Raw genomic sequence first — 17,008 nt, forward strand, 5'->3', positions numbered from 1 at the left:
TGTATATTCAAGACACAAATGTAAAGAACACAAAGGCTTCAAAAACTTTTCTGGTGGATTTGTTGTTCCACCAGAGATGTGTATTTCAGAAAATCTGTGATACAAAGAATTGATCACAGCTGCTTCCTAGTACAAATTAGATGATTTTCTCTCTAAGTTTTTCTAAACAGCTCTGGAAAATTCACATCTAATTACTAGATGCTACTTGGTTTATATATCACCAAGTTTACAAGTGAAAACAAAGATAAAATACAATTATAAAATAGTTCTTCACATGTTTCTTCTTCATTTCTCTATCCAATGCAATCTAAGATAATCTGTGAATCTTTGAATACTTCATTGTTTGCACCAGAATGGAAATGCTGCTTTTTCTTGATTCCTCCAAGAGGCTACCACATTGTAATTGTCTCTGTCAACCCATGTGCCTCTGTCAGCTTATGAATTGTCACTATCAACTGCTATGGAACTAAGCATCCGTTGAAGCTTTCATCCGTTGATGGCTTTATTCGTTGATGTTTTAGTGACATCCGTTGATGCTTTAACAGTTGAAGCTTTATCCGTTGATGCACTCATCCGTTGATGGATGTTATCCGTTGAAGCTTTAGAGACATCCGTTGAAGCTTTGTTTCTCATCCGTTGAAGGCCTTTAATCTATCAGTTGATACTACTTTATTTATACAAAATTACAAGGCATGAAATATTTACAATTAGCCCTCCTATTTGCATATCCACTAGTAGTCAACATGACTTATAATTTCCAATAACTTCTAAGAATTATAACTTAAATGTAGAGACTGAAATGTGCTACAATACTAAACTTATTTCTAAGTAAAGCTACTCCATCAACGGATAGCCAAGATGGTCTTATCCGTTGAGGCTACAAACACTAGATTTCTACTTAAGTATTTTGTTTAACTTATCATCAACCTAATACACATATTCCTAACAATCTCTCCCTATTTATGTCTACTAGAATTTTAGGCATAAATTCAGGGTTAACTTGATGATAACAAAACACTTAACAGATATATGAGTTGAAATTAAGTAGAAATTCAAAAGTACTGCAAAAGTGTATGTACTGAGATAGAATTGAAGATTTACAGTGTTTCCAGGGGTGCTCCTTTAGTCTGAGCAAGTCATTTTCTTTTCCTTTGTTCCCTTGTTTTCTTCCCTAGCCTCCTGTCATTTTCCTCTACTTGGAGTTGGAGTTGTCTGTAGAATTCAGCTTCATCTTCTCCACTGATGTCCAACTTAGATTGCATGTCCTTGAGAGTTTCATTACTGGCAATTTTAAGCTGGTCTTCAAGTCTGAAAAATCTTCTGACTCCTTTGTTGTCTCTGAACTCCATCAACCAATGAGGTGATTTATGAATTGTGGTTTCATGCTCAGGGATGAGTAATGTTCTAGGCAAGGAATTTGACTCCCACCAATTCTTCCTTATGCTGGCAATCTTGTTGAGAATCTCAGTTTTGGCAGTCCTGGTAAAGCCAGTATCCCTTTTGATAGCTGAGTAGACTCTAACCAAGGTAGAGTAGCCCTTATTTAGAATTCTTTGTAGAGGCCAAGTCCTTTCCACATTTCCTTTATATTTGAACACTAGCCTTTCTGGTAGCTGTTTGTAGGCACTTATTCCCCTTACTTCCTCCAGCTCATCCAGGAAGAGTTCAATATCTGTATGTTCTTTTATGTCACAAATGTGAACATAATCATCCTTTGAGGCTTGTGGCTTAGGCTTAGGTTTATGTTTTTGAGTGAATTTACTTGAGGTTAGGGGAGGTGTTGATTTGGATTTTCTTTTCAGTTTCTTTGGTGGTGGAGAGGTAGTTAGGAAGGTAGGCAATTTGATGGTGTCCCAATCAATAGGTTCCTTTTTAAGAATGATTGTTTCACCTTGAATGTTTATACTGGGATCATCCACAACAGGTTAAGGAATAGAAGGTAGTGGTTTAGATTTTGATTGGATTTCCTCAGTGTCATCTTCACTCTTCCTTTTTGCCTTGACCTTCTTTCTGTTCCCTTTTTGTCATTCCTTTCTTTCCTCACTCTCACCAACCATATTCCCCATATCCACATTTATGCTTTCAGTCTTGTCTCCCTCACTCTTGTCTTCAATTTTCTTCGTTTCTTCAATTTAACTTGACTTTAGCTGTTTTTCAAGCTTTGTTTGTGCTCTTTTGTCAGCCTTTAGCTTTTTAGCTTCTTCATTTAGCATCTTGGTCTCTTCCCTCTTGGATATTGAGAATTTGGGATGTCCTTGCATCACACAGATGCTCTTTCCCTCTCTATAGATGATAGCCATATTTATTCTTTCCACTACATCCTTGGTCTTTTTGTGCTTTATGATGTTACTACCCAAAACTTTGTCTTCATCAGGCTTTGGAAGAGGAAAATCCACCTCTTTTAGTTGAGCAAAGCTTAGAGGGTTCTTTATAGAGTCCTTGTTGAATCTAGTGGTTGGCTTGAGTACCATAGACTTCAGGTTCCTGAAAGAAGTTTCTCCAACCTTATTCCTCCTTACTGGCTTGTGCTCCATTGTGATTGGCTCAACTTTTGTGCTATGTTTCACAGATAAGGATTTTGTAGTTGAAGAGCCAAACACTTGTTGCATCCTTTCATCAATTTTTCTCCTTTGCTCTTTCACCTTCATCTCAGCTGCTGCTAGCTGGATTAGATCAATTCCATCAAGCGTTGCTTTGATTTGAAGTGTTGGAGAAGTAGTGATGGCTGGAACTAGCACTTTTGATATTTGTATATGTGTAGATGGCTCCCCTTCCCCTTCCCCTTTATTCTCCCCCTTTTTGTTATCATCAAGGAGAGGGGTCAAGCCCTGTGCTTTAGCCAGTTGCATTAGAAGACTAGTCTGAGACTGTTGATTTTGAAGAATGGTGACCACGGAGTTTTCAATGGCTTGAACTCTTTCCTCCAATTTGGCCATCTTCTTTTCAGCATCTAATTCTCTTCTCAGTCTCAGTAATAGTTCCTGCATGGTACCAAAGGGCATGATTGAATCCAGCTTCTCAGAATTGTAGGACTTCAAGTCAGCTATATCCTTCTTGAGTTCATCCACACTTAGATTCTGTCTTACTTGTTGTAGCTTCATGAGATGTAGAGAATCTAGGTGGGCTTGAAGAATAGCCTTGGTACCAGCATTTGAAGTTTCCTGAATGGCCTTTTGGATATACATGACTTGTTTGACTAAAGATACATTGAAATGCCCCGGTGTAGACTCTTTTGTCAATGCCCATTCAAGTAATTCTGGAATAGAACTTGGGCCTTCAGCTCCCCCTATGTTCATGCTTCCATCAAAAGAGTCAGAGTCATCATCATTAGAATTTACCCCAAATTCTTCATATGGCTCACCAGTTGTAGAAGACATCCTATTGACAGCAGCTTTATCCCTTTGTAGGGATTCTGAAGTATGTACTAGATTTCAAGTCTTTTCTGCCTCCTCATTGCCCTTAATAGCCAACAGTTGATAGGCTGACACAGGATGAGTAAAAGTGTCAGCATCCAAGGAAATGTTATCAATTACAGCTTTGTAATGTTGCTGAAATTGTCTTTCCTTTTCAGCATCATCCACAATCATTGACTCACTAGCAATGGCTGGATCCACCCTTATACCTCTTGTACCTGCTTTTCTCTCAATTTCTCTATTTTCTTGCATCAGGGGCTCCCCCTGGCTTACACTCCTCACACCCTCACCTTCACCTACTAAGGTGGTACTCCTCTCACTTTCTTTTGCCATGCTGGAAGAAATAGCATGCATATTTAGACTCTCAAGCTCTCCTTATGCCTGGGAGCAACCCAGCCTCTCACTCAAGTTTTCACTCCCTTCCCTCAATCCTAGAAGTGATTGTACAGTAACCATGTCTTCTACACTTGGAATTAATTCAGTTGTTTGTGTAGAGACCATCAACGGATAAGGAGTATCCGTTGAAGTTGAAACTGATGGTATCAACGAATAATTGTTGTGAAGCTTATCCATTGAAGAATAACCACTTGTCAACGGATGAGGAATATCCGTTGAAGAAGGAAAAGAAGTAGAAATTGAAATTGACATAATTGTTGAATCTGTGTGGATTAATTTTAATTTAGGTGACACAGATTCTTCAGCTAAGTCTGAAAGAATTGGCTGATGATCCAACAAATCATCTAAAAGATGATGATCATCAGTATTTGAGTGGGGCTCCTCCCTGAGTTGTAAAGAGGGAGAATCAGGAATTGATGTGAATATCATGTCCACATCCAGAGATGGTGATGGAGAATTTGGTGATTGATGTGTGTCAATTTTGAGAGAATGGAGCTGTGACTCCATATTTGTTGGAGTCACATCAAGCTGAATTTGAGAAGGCATAGATAGAGGTGATTGTATATGTGCAGTATGTGCACCCTGTGTGGAAACTAGGGTTTTGACCCTCTTTCTTCTTGTGAAGGCTTTTACAGGTGAGTGTGTGGCTTCAGTGTCCCTCCCTTTTTTGTTCTGTGTCCCTGGTTGGGGACTATTTTCAATAGCTGCACCCTTTTGGGAGGATGCAACTAGTGATGAGTTTGAATCCTTTTCAACCACCACAGTCTTTTGAGAAACTGTGGCTTGGCTAGCTTGGGTACCACTCACCTCTCCTACCTTATTCTGGGGGTTTTCTTGATGTTCACCCCTCCCCTCACCACTAACACCCTGTACACTCCCCTCAAGGTTCATGGTAGGTGTTACAACTGTTGTCTTTTGAGAGACAACAGAGGTGGCTTTCTTTGACTTAGTTTTTGAAGCTTTAGGTTTGGTGGCCTTGGTAGGAATCTGTTGGGGTATTGACACAGATTCCATGGCCACACTTGAAGGCAAAAAAGTGAAGGAGTTGAAAGAAGTAAGCGTTGAAGAAGTATTTACCTCACTTACCTGAGGTGCATTCATGATTGGTAAGTATACCAATGACACTTGACAGTTGAGGGTAATTCTCAAAAGGTCTGCAAAGACCCTCTTCTCTTGTGCCCAACATTTGAGTTTATTACTCTCATTAGTTATGACCAAACCTTCAGCAACATGTTTAGCCAATAACATAAAGAATCTAGCATAGTAGATGTTATGAGGTCTATTAGCCTTGTTACCTAACCTAGTACCCAATTCTAGCATAACATAATTGCTAAAATTAAAATACCTATCATAAACCAGCATATAGAGCATATTAACAAGGGATGAAGTTATTGCATCAAAATTACTAATTTTCCCAGAGAAAACCTTGATAAAGGCATCACCAAGAAAACTCCATTCTTTCCTAAGGCCTTTTCTCCTAATACTGCTTAAACTAGCAGAATCAAAGGAATAGCCTATGGAATCTAACATGCTAGATACATCATTATCAGTGTGTGGTGTCATGGCATTAATTTCAGGTAATTTAAAACAGGGTTGTATATCATCACAGTTAATACAGTAATTCTTACCTTTGAGAGAGAAAATGATGGTCATATCAGTGGGGTTGAACTCTGCAGTTGTCCACATTTCCTCAACTACCTCACAGTAAATCACTGGGGCTTCCAGCATTGCATAGCTTAGTTTGCAGTTTTTGATGAAGTCCATCATCTTGTGATAATCTGAGTGGGCTTCATTCTTTTCCACCAAAGCTACGAAATTGTTTTTCTCATAGACAAACCCAGATTGGGACATAATCTTTACTACTAGTGCCATTGTTGTGAGTAGAAGTTGCAGAGAAAGGTTGAGAGTTTTGGGAGAGAAAAAGAGTAAAAGCTTTTGAAAATTGCAAGAAAGCGTAAAGTGAAATTAAGAATTCAAAGGGGCTTTTATACTTTCTCAAATTAAAACATAAAGAGAATGATTAAACAATATTTTTAAGTAAATTACAGCCGTTTGAGAATAATAAAAAAACTGTAAGTATTCTAAAACTGTCTTTAATACAAATACATACAACTGTGTATATATGTATGTATCAACGGTTAAGTAAATAGAATCAACGGCTATGACTCACTCAAAACGACTGATGTGACACTTCAACGGATGAGATAAACAGTTATCCGTTGAAGATTAGCACAATTTTATCCGTTGAAGGATAAAATTACCAGAAATGTATTTGTCTCTCAACGGATAATGGACATCCATTGATAGAACAATTTTGGCTTTCAATGGATATTCTATAGAATAAACTTTACTAAAAGCCAACTTTTTCTTGCAACAAATTCATTTCAGGCTACAAAATAAATTACAATTAGAACATGAATTTAGGAATAATTAAGCATACCTAGCTCACTTACTAATCTTGTGAATGTTGATTCATCAAGTGGCTTGGTGAATATGTCTGCAATTTGTTTTTCACTCGGAACAAAATGAAGTTCCACTGTACCATTCATGACATGTTCCCTTATGAAGTGGTACTTGATGTCAATGTGCTTGGTTCTTGAATGCTGCACTGGATTTTCAGTAATGGCAATGTCACTTGTGTTGTCACAGAATATTGGTATTTTGTCAACATTTAGCCCATAGTTAAATAGTTGATTCCTCATCCATAATATCTGTGCACAGCAACTACCAGCAGCAATGTACTCAGCCTCAGCTGTTGATGTAGAAACATAATTTTGCTTCTTACTGAACCATGACACAAGCTTATTCCCTAGAAATTGACAGGTGCTAGTTGTACTTTTCCTGTCTATTTTGCAACCTGCATAATCAGGCTCTAGGTGCTTGCTTTAGTCCATAGAGTGCTTTCAACAGATAGTACACATGGTCTGGAAAATTTGGATCTTCAAACCCTGGAGGTTGACTCACATAAACTTCTTCCTCCAATTCTCCATTCAGAAATGCACTCTTGACATCCATTTGATAGACTTTAAAATTGGCATGGGCTGCATAGGGTAGAAAATTTTTGATGGCTTCAAGTCTTGCAACAGGAGCAAATGTCTCATCAAAATCTATTCCCTCTTGTTGAGAGTAGCCCTTGGCAACCAATCTAGCTTTATTCCTTATGACAATGCCATGTTCATCCATCTTGTTTCTAAATACCCATTTTGTGTCAATAGAACTTTTGTTCTTTGGCTTGGGTACCAGCTTCCATACTTTGTTCCTCTCAAATTGGTTTAGCTCCTCTTGCATTGCTAATATCCAATCAGGATCCAATAGAGCTTCTTCCACTCTCTTAGGTTCCTCCTGTGATAGAAAACTACTGTATAGACATTCATCTTGAGTAGCCCTTCTAGTTTGCACCTTAGATGTTGCATCACCAATTATTAGTTCAAACGGATGATTCTGGGTCCATATCCTTTGAGGTGGTAGATTAGCTCTAGATGAGGTTGCCTCAGTATTGTCATGATGTGAGATAGAGTGTTGATTGGTTGAAACTCCCCCTGAGTTATTGGTTCTTTGTAAGGAACTGGGAGTTCTATCAATTAATGATATAAATTGATTATCCGTTGATGAACTATGATCAACGGATGCTCCATTATGTACTTCAACGGATGATGCACTTTGTCTTTCAACGGATGTTGCATTACTTCTGTCAACGGATGCTGAATTATGACTTTCAACTGATGCAACATTTTGTGCATTATCCAAAGGCAGATTTTGAATCCTTTTTGAAGTGTCTTCTCCATCATTCTCATCTTCACTATCATCACAATATATCTCAATATTGTCAAATTTGAGTCATTCATGATGTCCCTCATCTGTTAGTCCATCAATCTTTTTATCATCAAACACAACATGCACAGATTCCATAACAATGTTGGTTCTTAGATTGTAGACCCTATATGATTTTCCAGCAGAATAACCAACAAAGATCCCTTCATCAGCCTTTGCATCAAACTTTCCTTTGTGATCAAGTTGGTTCCTTAGAATGTATCATTTGCAACCAAAGACATGAAGGAAGTTTAAGGTTGGTTTTCTTCTCTTGAACAATTGATAGGGAGTCATGCCTTTTGCCTGATTGATTAGAGAAATATTCTGAGTGTAACATGCACAGTTAACAGCCTCAGCCCAAAAATATGTTGGGAGTTTTGACTCTTCAAGCATTGTTCTTGCAGCTTCAATTAATGATCTGTTCTTCCTTTCCACCACACCATTCTGTTGTGGAGTCCTTGGAGCTGAGAACTCATGAATGTCCCATTTTCTTTACAGAACAGCCTCATGGTTTAATTCCTGAACTCAGTTCCATTGTCACTCCTGATATTCCTTACTTTGAAATCTGGATGGTTGTTGACTTGCTTGATATGATTGATAATGATTTCACTAGCTTCATCATTTGATCCAAGAAATTAGGTCCATGAAAACTTTGAGAAATAATCTACAATCACTAGGCAATATCTTTTCCTTGAAATTGACAATACATTGACTGATCCAAAAAGATCCATGTGTAGCAGTTGTAATGGTTCATCAATTGCTGATTCAAGCTTCTTACTGAATGATGCTCTCTTTTGCTTTCCTTTCTGACAAGCATCACAAAGTCCATCCCTTGAGAATTCCACTAGAGGCATTCCTCTAACTAAGTCCTTTTTGACTAGATCATTCATTGTTTTGAAATTCAAATGGGACAGCTTCTTGTGCCATAGCCAACTTTCATCTTGACTTGCTTTACTGAAAAGATAAGTAATTGATTCTGCATCTGTAGAGTTAAAGTCAGCCAAGTACACATTCCATTTTCTAACTCCAGTTAGAACCACTTTGTTGTCCTTTTTACTGGTGACAACACAAGCTTCAGAATTGAAGGAAACAGTATTCCCTCTGTCACATAGTTGACTAATGCTCAATAGATTGTGTTTGAGACCATCAACTAATGCAACTTCATCAATGATGACATTTTCTTTTGAAATCAAGCCATTTCCCATAGTGAACCCTTTGCTGTCATCTCCAAAGGTTATGCTAGGGCCAGCTCTCTCCTTGAACTCTGTGAGCAGGGTGAAATCTCCTGTCATGTGCCTTAAACAACCACTGTCCAAGTACCATAAATTCCTTCTTTTTCCCTGCACACAACAAAATCAAATCAAGTTGGTTTTAGTACCCAAGTTTCCTTGGGTCCAGCCTTGTTAGTCTTTTTCCTAGACTTCACACTTCCTGCACCTTTTGACTTAGGTAACTTTGAGTCAACCTTGATCTCAGATGTAGTTGGTTGAAGTGTAGGGTTAGTCACATAATCATTTAGTACATTTGATTGAATTTGATAAGGCATAGATTGTGCAAACATATTATTCCACATAGGCATGTTGTATGGCATTTGAGGCATTCTAAATGCAGCAAAATAAGGATTATTATCATATGGCATGTTTGCAAAATGTGCATGTGAATTCTGTTGAGACATAACAGGCATAGCATGTAGTGGTGACATAGACATGTTAGGCATAAAAGGAGTTAAAGGTATGGGGGCATTCTTAACAGATTTGCAGTTAGCAGATAGATGATTAACACTACTATAATGCACACAACTTTTTCTAGGAGCATACTTATCAGGTGTATAATTGTTGTGTTTGTTAATCCCTACCTTCCCATTTCTATTAGATTTTCTTTTAGTTTCTTTTTTATCCTCAACCAACTTAAGCCTATTTCTCAACTGATCTAAAGTCATGTGTCATATATTCACCTTACTGGCATCTTTGGATGTGCTAGCTTCTTCTTTGACAAAGTTCTTGGAAGTTGAACCAAACTTCTTACTGAGATTTGTCAAATTATTCCTTTTAGAATCATTTGCCTGTTTCAATTGATGAGCCTTCAACGGATGCTCATTTTCTTCCTTCAACGGATGACTTTCATCATCCGTTGATTCCATATCCGTTGACAGCCCATCAATTAACTCTATTTCCTTTTTGTTTTTCTTTCAGGCATTCTCACAGAGTAATTCAATTCCTTGAACCTTGACAATTTGAGCACTAACATCCCTAGATGTTTTCCAGGCCTTGATTACCTCTTGCTCACGTTCTAGTTGTCTGGAAAGAACTTCTACTTTCTTAAAATACTCTTCTAGTTCACTCTCAACAGATAAGCATTTGATTTTAATCTTCTCAAGCTCAATTACCTTACCCTCTAACACAACATTCCTATCACTTAAAAATAAATTATTCTCTTTAATTCTTGTGTTCTCTTTAGCCAGTGATTTAAGGGAAACACGTAAATGATATAATTCATTGGACATATCATTTATAGCTTCATTGCATTCATTTTTAGAAAGCTGAGAGAGGTCAGTAGTAATTACCTGGTTGCTTGATGAACTAGTTTTATTTTCATCAGAATTAGCCATCAGGGCTAAGTTGACATATTCCATATCATCATCTTCATTGGCTCCATCAGCTGCCCAGTCATTTTCCTGAGTCAGAAAATCCCTTTCCTTTTGTTTGAGCAATTCGAAATATTTCTTTTTGTAATCCACTTGCTCAAATTTCTTCTTTTCAGAAGTTGGCTTTCTGCACTCACTAGCAAAGTGTCCATTTATGCCACAGTTATAACACTTGAACTTAAATTTGTCCACCATGTTCTTGTTTGACTTAGTGGCTCTAATGTTTTTATTGAATTTTATCTTTGCAAACCTTCTGGACAAAAAAGCCAGATGTTCATCAACATCATCAGAGTCATCTTGACTGGAATTGTCTCCAACCTCAGCAGCTTGCTCCTTTCCCTTGCTTGATTCTGATTTGCTTGTGCCAGTTTTGAGACTTGGCATTGTCTTTTCTTCATTCCTGGCTTCAATTCTCTCATTTTCAACTACAAGTGTAACTGATCCACCTTTTCTCTTTCCCTTCTCCAACAGCTCATCTTGCTCCATCTCAAGTTCATAGGTCTTCAAAATTCCATATAATCTTTCAAGTGTGAAGTCCTTATAATCTTGAGAATTCCTTAGTGAAACAGTCATAGGCTTCCATTCCTTTGGTAGAGACCTCAGAAATTTTAGGTTGGAATCCTTGACTTGGTACACTCTGCCATACAGCTTCAATCCATTCAACAGTTTCTGAAATCTATTGAAGGTATCATTCAATGATTCTCCTTCTTCGGAATGAAAATATTCATATTATTGAATGAGAAGCTGCATTTTATTTTCTCTAACTTGTTCAGTACCTTCACAGATAAGTTACACAGTATCCCAAATTTCCTTAGCAGTTTGGCTGTAAATGACATTATCAAACATATCTTTGTCTTGGCCATTAAACAGAATGTTCACGGCCTTCTTGTCCTTGTGAACCTCTTCAATATCTTCATCAGTCCATTCTACTTTTGGCTTGGGAATAGACTGTCCAACAGCAACTGTGGCAGTGGCAGCTGTGGCCACTTTGTGAGGGATGTGAGGACCATTCTCAATGCAGTTGATGTAGCATTCATCTTGAGAGAGAAGATGTAGATGCATCTTCACTTTCCAGCGATGATAATTACCTCTTTCCAGGATTGGAATCTTCACTCCAATATCCTTCTTACTCATGATGTTAGTAGAATAGATCTTTAAACTCTTTGTATGTCAAGAGCTCGCTCTGATACCAATTGTTATTCCCAAGGAACTAACAATGAGATTTACAGAAGGGGGGGTTGAATGTAAATCTCAAAATTTCAAGTTTTGAGCAGTTGATAAAGCAAAGTGTTATGATGAACAGATGTGTGTGAATTGCTTTGAGCAGGTGCAGACAAATGTATATTCAAGACACAAATGTACAGAACTCAAAGGCTTCAAAAACTTTTCTGGTGGATTTGTTGTTCCACCAGAGATGTGTATTTCAGAAAATCTGTGATACAAAGAATTGATCACAGCTGCTTCCTAGTACAAACTAGATGATTTTCTCTCTAAGTTTTTCTAAATAGCTCTGGAAAATTCACATCTAATTACTAGCTGCTACTTGGTTCATATATCACCAAGTTTACAAGTGAAGACAAAGATAAAATATAATTATAAAATAGTTCTTCACATGTTTCTTCTTCATTTCTCTATCCAATGCAATCTAAGATAATCTGTGAATCTTTGAATACTTCCTTGTTTGCACCAGAATGAAAATGCTGCTTTTTCTTGATTCCTCCAAGAGGCTACCAAATTCCAATTGTCTCTGTCAACCCATGTACCTCTATCAGCTTATGAATTGTCACTATCAACTGCTATGGAACTAAGCATCCATTGAAGCTTTCATCCGTTGATGGCTTTATCTATTGATGCTTTAGTGACATCCGTTGACGCTTTAACAGTTGAAGCTTTATCCGTTGATGCACTCATCCGTTGATGGATGTTATCCGTTGAAGCTTTAGAGACATCCGTTGAAGCTTTGTTTCTCATCCGTTGAAAGCCTTTAATCTATCAGTTGATACTACTCCATTTATACAAAATTACAAGGCATGAAATATTTACAATTAGCCCTCCTATTTGCATATCCACTAGTAGTCAACATGACTTATAATTTCCCATAACTTCTAAGAATTATAACTTAAATGCAGAGACTGAAATGTGCTACAATACTAAACTTATTTCTAAGTAAAGCTACTCCATCAACGAATAGCCAAGATTGTCTTATCCGTTGAGGCTACAAACACTAGATTTCTACTTAAGTGTTTTGTTTAACTTATCATCAACCTAATACACATATTCCTAACAATTATTTTCAGTTTTTTCTCCTCTTTCAGCATTAGTCTCATTTATTTCTAATAATTTAGCAGCAATTTCACATGTTTCATTTTGATCAAGGTCTCAAACATGATATATTAATTTTCTTTTCCAGACATTGGGCCTGTTTGGGTAACCCAAATAAGTAGCTTATTGGCTTATAAGCCCGTAAGTACTTATCGACGAGTGTTTGTCGACCCAACTTATAAGTTGGATTTACAACTTATAAGCTAATAAGTTGTATGTTAGTAACGACGTACTTTTTCCTAACTTATTTTGATTTTTTATTTTTTTTATTAATTTTAGTTTTAAATATATGTTTTTAAATATTATTTGAATTTAAAATTCACAAATTTAGATAATTGTATTTAAAAATTATTTATTATATTTCATTTAAGTAAAAAATATTTTGACTTATAAATAAACTATCCAAACACTTATATAACTTATAAGTTTTCATCTACTTATCACTTATAAGTAACTTATGCATTTTAAGTCATAAGTTACTTATTTTAAGATTTCCCAAACGGACACATTATTTACCCCATCACCACTTTCATTATCTGATATGCTAACAGAAACATTTATACCATCATATTCTTCAACTTCAAAAACATCTTCAATTTTATGTTCATTGATATCTCAAACTTATCATCTCTTTCTTGATTCTGTGCATCATCTTTTATCAAATCTAGCAACTCGAAATAACTCAAGTGATCAACATCAAAATTCTTACAAATTTTAACTTTGTCAGTTTCCACTGATATACTTTAAATTGGAAGAGCTCTCAATTTTTTTGTCAAAATGAATCTTTAACTTTGTTGTGTCCATTATGTACAAGTACATTATATAGTAAGATAATATCATTAGATAGAGAATATGTAGCACCGATAAATCTTCTATAAATTTAACTATAAGATTATGACTTTAGACTAAGTGCCCGTTTGAGAAATTTTCAAATAAATAACTTATAACTTAAATTGAACAAATGACTAACAAGTGTTTGAATAATTTTACTTATAAGTCAGATTTTTTTTTTACTTAAATGAACTAAAATAAATAATTTTTAAATATAATTATCTTAATTCATGAATTTTAAATTAGATTAACATTTTAAAACATATTTTTTAAAGTTAAAGTTAATAAAAAAATGAAAAATCAAAATAAGTTGAGAAAAAATAAGTCCTTAGTAAGGGCTCGTTTGGGGTTTCTTTAAAAATGTAACTTATAACTTAAATTTGAAAAGCGTCGTATAAGTGATATGAAACTTGTAACTTATAAGTCATTTAGGTGTTTGGATAATTTTACGTATTAGTTACTTATAAGTTGATTATGTGTTTGGCAAATCATACCTTATAAGTTATTGTTAATCCCTAACAATACAACAAGAATTACAGAAGGGGGGGTTGAATGTAATTCTGGCTACTTTTTCAGATTTTAAAACAGTTCTAACTTGATAAATATAACAGTGTTTGATTAGAAGTTGTGCGAAATAAAAAGATGATTGAAATAAAAAACACTAAGTAATAAAAACAAAAGCTTTTAAAACTTTCTGGTGGATTTGAAAGTATCCACCAGATATATATATATATATCCAATGAGAACCCTGTGAAGCTTGAATTGCTCACAACTGGTTACAAGTTTGAACAACTAAAGCTACAGAGAAATGCTTACAAGATATAGCTTGATATATTTCTCTGAAAAATGTATCTGCTTAGTTCTATAGATGTTCTACTTGCTACACTTGGTTTATATATCACCAAGTTTACATGATAATAAGACAAGATAATATAACAAAATATATATAGTCTAACTTCATGCTACTTCACTACTCTATTCCAGCATCGTTGAATATCTTCACAATTACATGGAAATGGTAATGCTTCTTTGTTCTCAAATTCCTGCTTAAAAGGGTGCCACATTCCTTTTGCAAACACCCGACGCATGTGACTGTGTTGTCACTGTCAACGGCTATTTGAATTTGATCATCCGTCGGGTCTATGTTTGTCATCCATCGGGAAGCTTTGTTGATCATCCATCGGGAGTCTTGTAGATTATTCGCCGGGTGTCTATTTGTCACTTGACTCCATTTCACTTATACAGAATTGCAAGACATTTCATATTTACAATTAATCAACCTATTCTGCATATCAATCTAGTAGCCAACATGACTTACAAATCCCTAAGCAATCTACTTGACTTATACATGTTGTTTGCAGAAATGTGCTACAGTTCTTATTGTTATTCCCAGTGGACTAACAATGAGATTTACAGAAGGGGGGTTGAATGTAAATCTCAAAACTTTTTCAAGTTTTGAGCAGTTTCTAAGGCTAAGTGTTTGAGTGATCAAATGTGTGTGAATTGCTTGAAGCTGATGCAGACAGATATATATTCAAACACAAATGTAATGAACACAAAGAACTAAAAAAAAACATTTCTGGTGGATTTATTGTTCCACCAGAGATGTGTTATTTTAGAAAATCTGTGATTAAATCACAGCTGCTTCCTAGTACAAACTAGATGATTTTCTCTTTTTGATATTTCTAAACAGCTCAAGGAAAATTCATATCTAATTACTAGCTGCTACTTGGTTTATATATGTAATAACCCCAATTTTTGAGAAATTTTGAAACCCTTATGAATAGTGTTTTTGCTGAATGAGAAAACTTTTCATGCCACACTATGTAGGGGTTCTGATATGGATATTCTGAGATTTTATTAGTACTTTATATGGGATATAAGTGTATGTAAAGATCGTCAGAATCCAAATCCGAACACTTTGATTTTTCCCGGAAATACACTAGATACGGAAAGATTTGAGAAAAAGGTAACAGGATAAAAAGGATTTAAATTAAAGGATTATAGGAGAGGATCATAAAAGGAATATAATATATTGAGAAAGGTTAAGGGAACCTAAGTAATAAGATCCCGGGTATGATCCCTCAAACGATAAACGAAAACGAAAGTTAAGCGAACCGTATAACAGATCAGCGGTCATTAGGCAAACGATTAGGAAGTTAATCAAAGGGATTAGTGGGAATGATGTCATCCAACCAATAGAAAGAGGACAAGGAAGGGAGGATGACATCATGAGGATGACATAAGCATGACATGGGAAGGAAGGAGGTGTGGTTGAATGAGAACCACACAAATTCAAGGGCAAGAAGGTAATTGACTAAAGAAAGCACAAAAACCAATCAACCAAGCCAAGTAAAATCATTTTCATCAAAAATCAAAAAGCAACCAAGGCTTGTTCTTGAAGCTCTCGGCTTTTTACTATTCATTAGGCAAGAATTTTCAAAAATTCAAGATCCAAGCTTCCTAAATTGGTGAGTAAATTCCCTAATCATCTTCATGCTTAGTTAGGGCTATACCATGAGTTTAAGCCATCAATTCCTTCTCAATCTTCTTCATTTAATCAAAGAAGAAGACTATGAATAGTGTTTTCAAGTTTTTAACTTGAAGTTTTTCTTGTTTATCTTGAAGATCCAAGCATTCTTAAGACTTCTCAAAGCTTCTTAAGGCTTCCTAGCTCCTCCCACCACTTCAAGGAAGGTATACCATCTCCAAACCCTAGATTCCTATATAATATAAGATGATTTTGATTAGTAGGGTGCTATGGTAGCTTGTTGTTGTGATTAGAGTTTGGGATTTGAAATGGTAGCGAAATGGAATGGTAAATGTTGTGGTTTTGATTAAAAGAACTTAAGTATGATTAAAGTTAAGTTTAGGCATAAGTATGAATGATTAAATTGAATTGGTTGGGGTTGTTATGATGTGATAAGGATGGATGTTTGTTGTATGATGGATTTGAGGTTGGATTTGAGGTTGATTTGGAATGGGTTTGAATGGTTTAAAATATTGGAAATCGCGTAAACATAGCCGTCGTAACGTCCGATTTTCTTTGGACTGTTTTTGTGCATAGCATTAGGACCCGAGAACCCCCTGCTAGATTATGAACACTGCCATGTTTAGATAGCTCATGTTACGAGCTTCGTTTTGATATGTAGTTCGTTCGATTCCGATGCACGGTTTAGGAGAAACGACCGTTTCAAGTAACGGCGTTTCGCGAACGAAACTTTTCCCCTCGCCTTACTTTGAAACATAGGTTAAAGACCAAAAAGGGTTAATTAATGTATGAAACATTTATGGTAAGTGTGTTAGGAAGTTGGTAAGACACTCGCGAAGGAATCGCTTTAAAACTCGTAAAGGTTAAATTATTAAAAATGGTGGAGCCGCGGGTACCCGAGTGACTTAAGCAAATCAGTGAGCGCAAAACAAGCGTTAGAGTCTAAGTTAGTTAAAGTATAGATTTGCAAGTGATTTTGGTTTAATTCCAACTTACTTGTTGTTTATAGGTTACCAGACTCGTCCCGAGCCTTTTATCACCCCAAGTCGCTCAGGCAAGTTTTCTACCCGTTATACTGTTGTTGTGATGTAAATATATGTA

This window comes from Apium graveolens, chromosome 4 (assembly GCF_009905375.1).
Source record: "Apium graveolens cultivar Ventura chromosome 4, ASM990537v1, whole genome shotgun sequence".
Taxonomy (NCBI): domain Eukaryota; kingdom Viridiplantae; phylum Streptophyta; class Magnoliopsida; order Apiales; family Apiaceae; genus Apium; species Apium graveolens.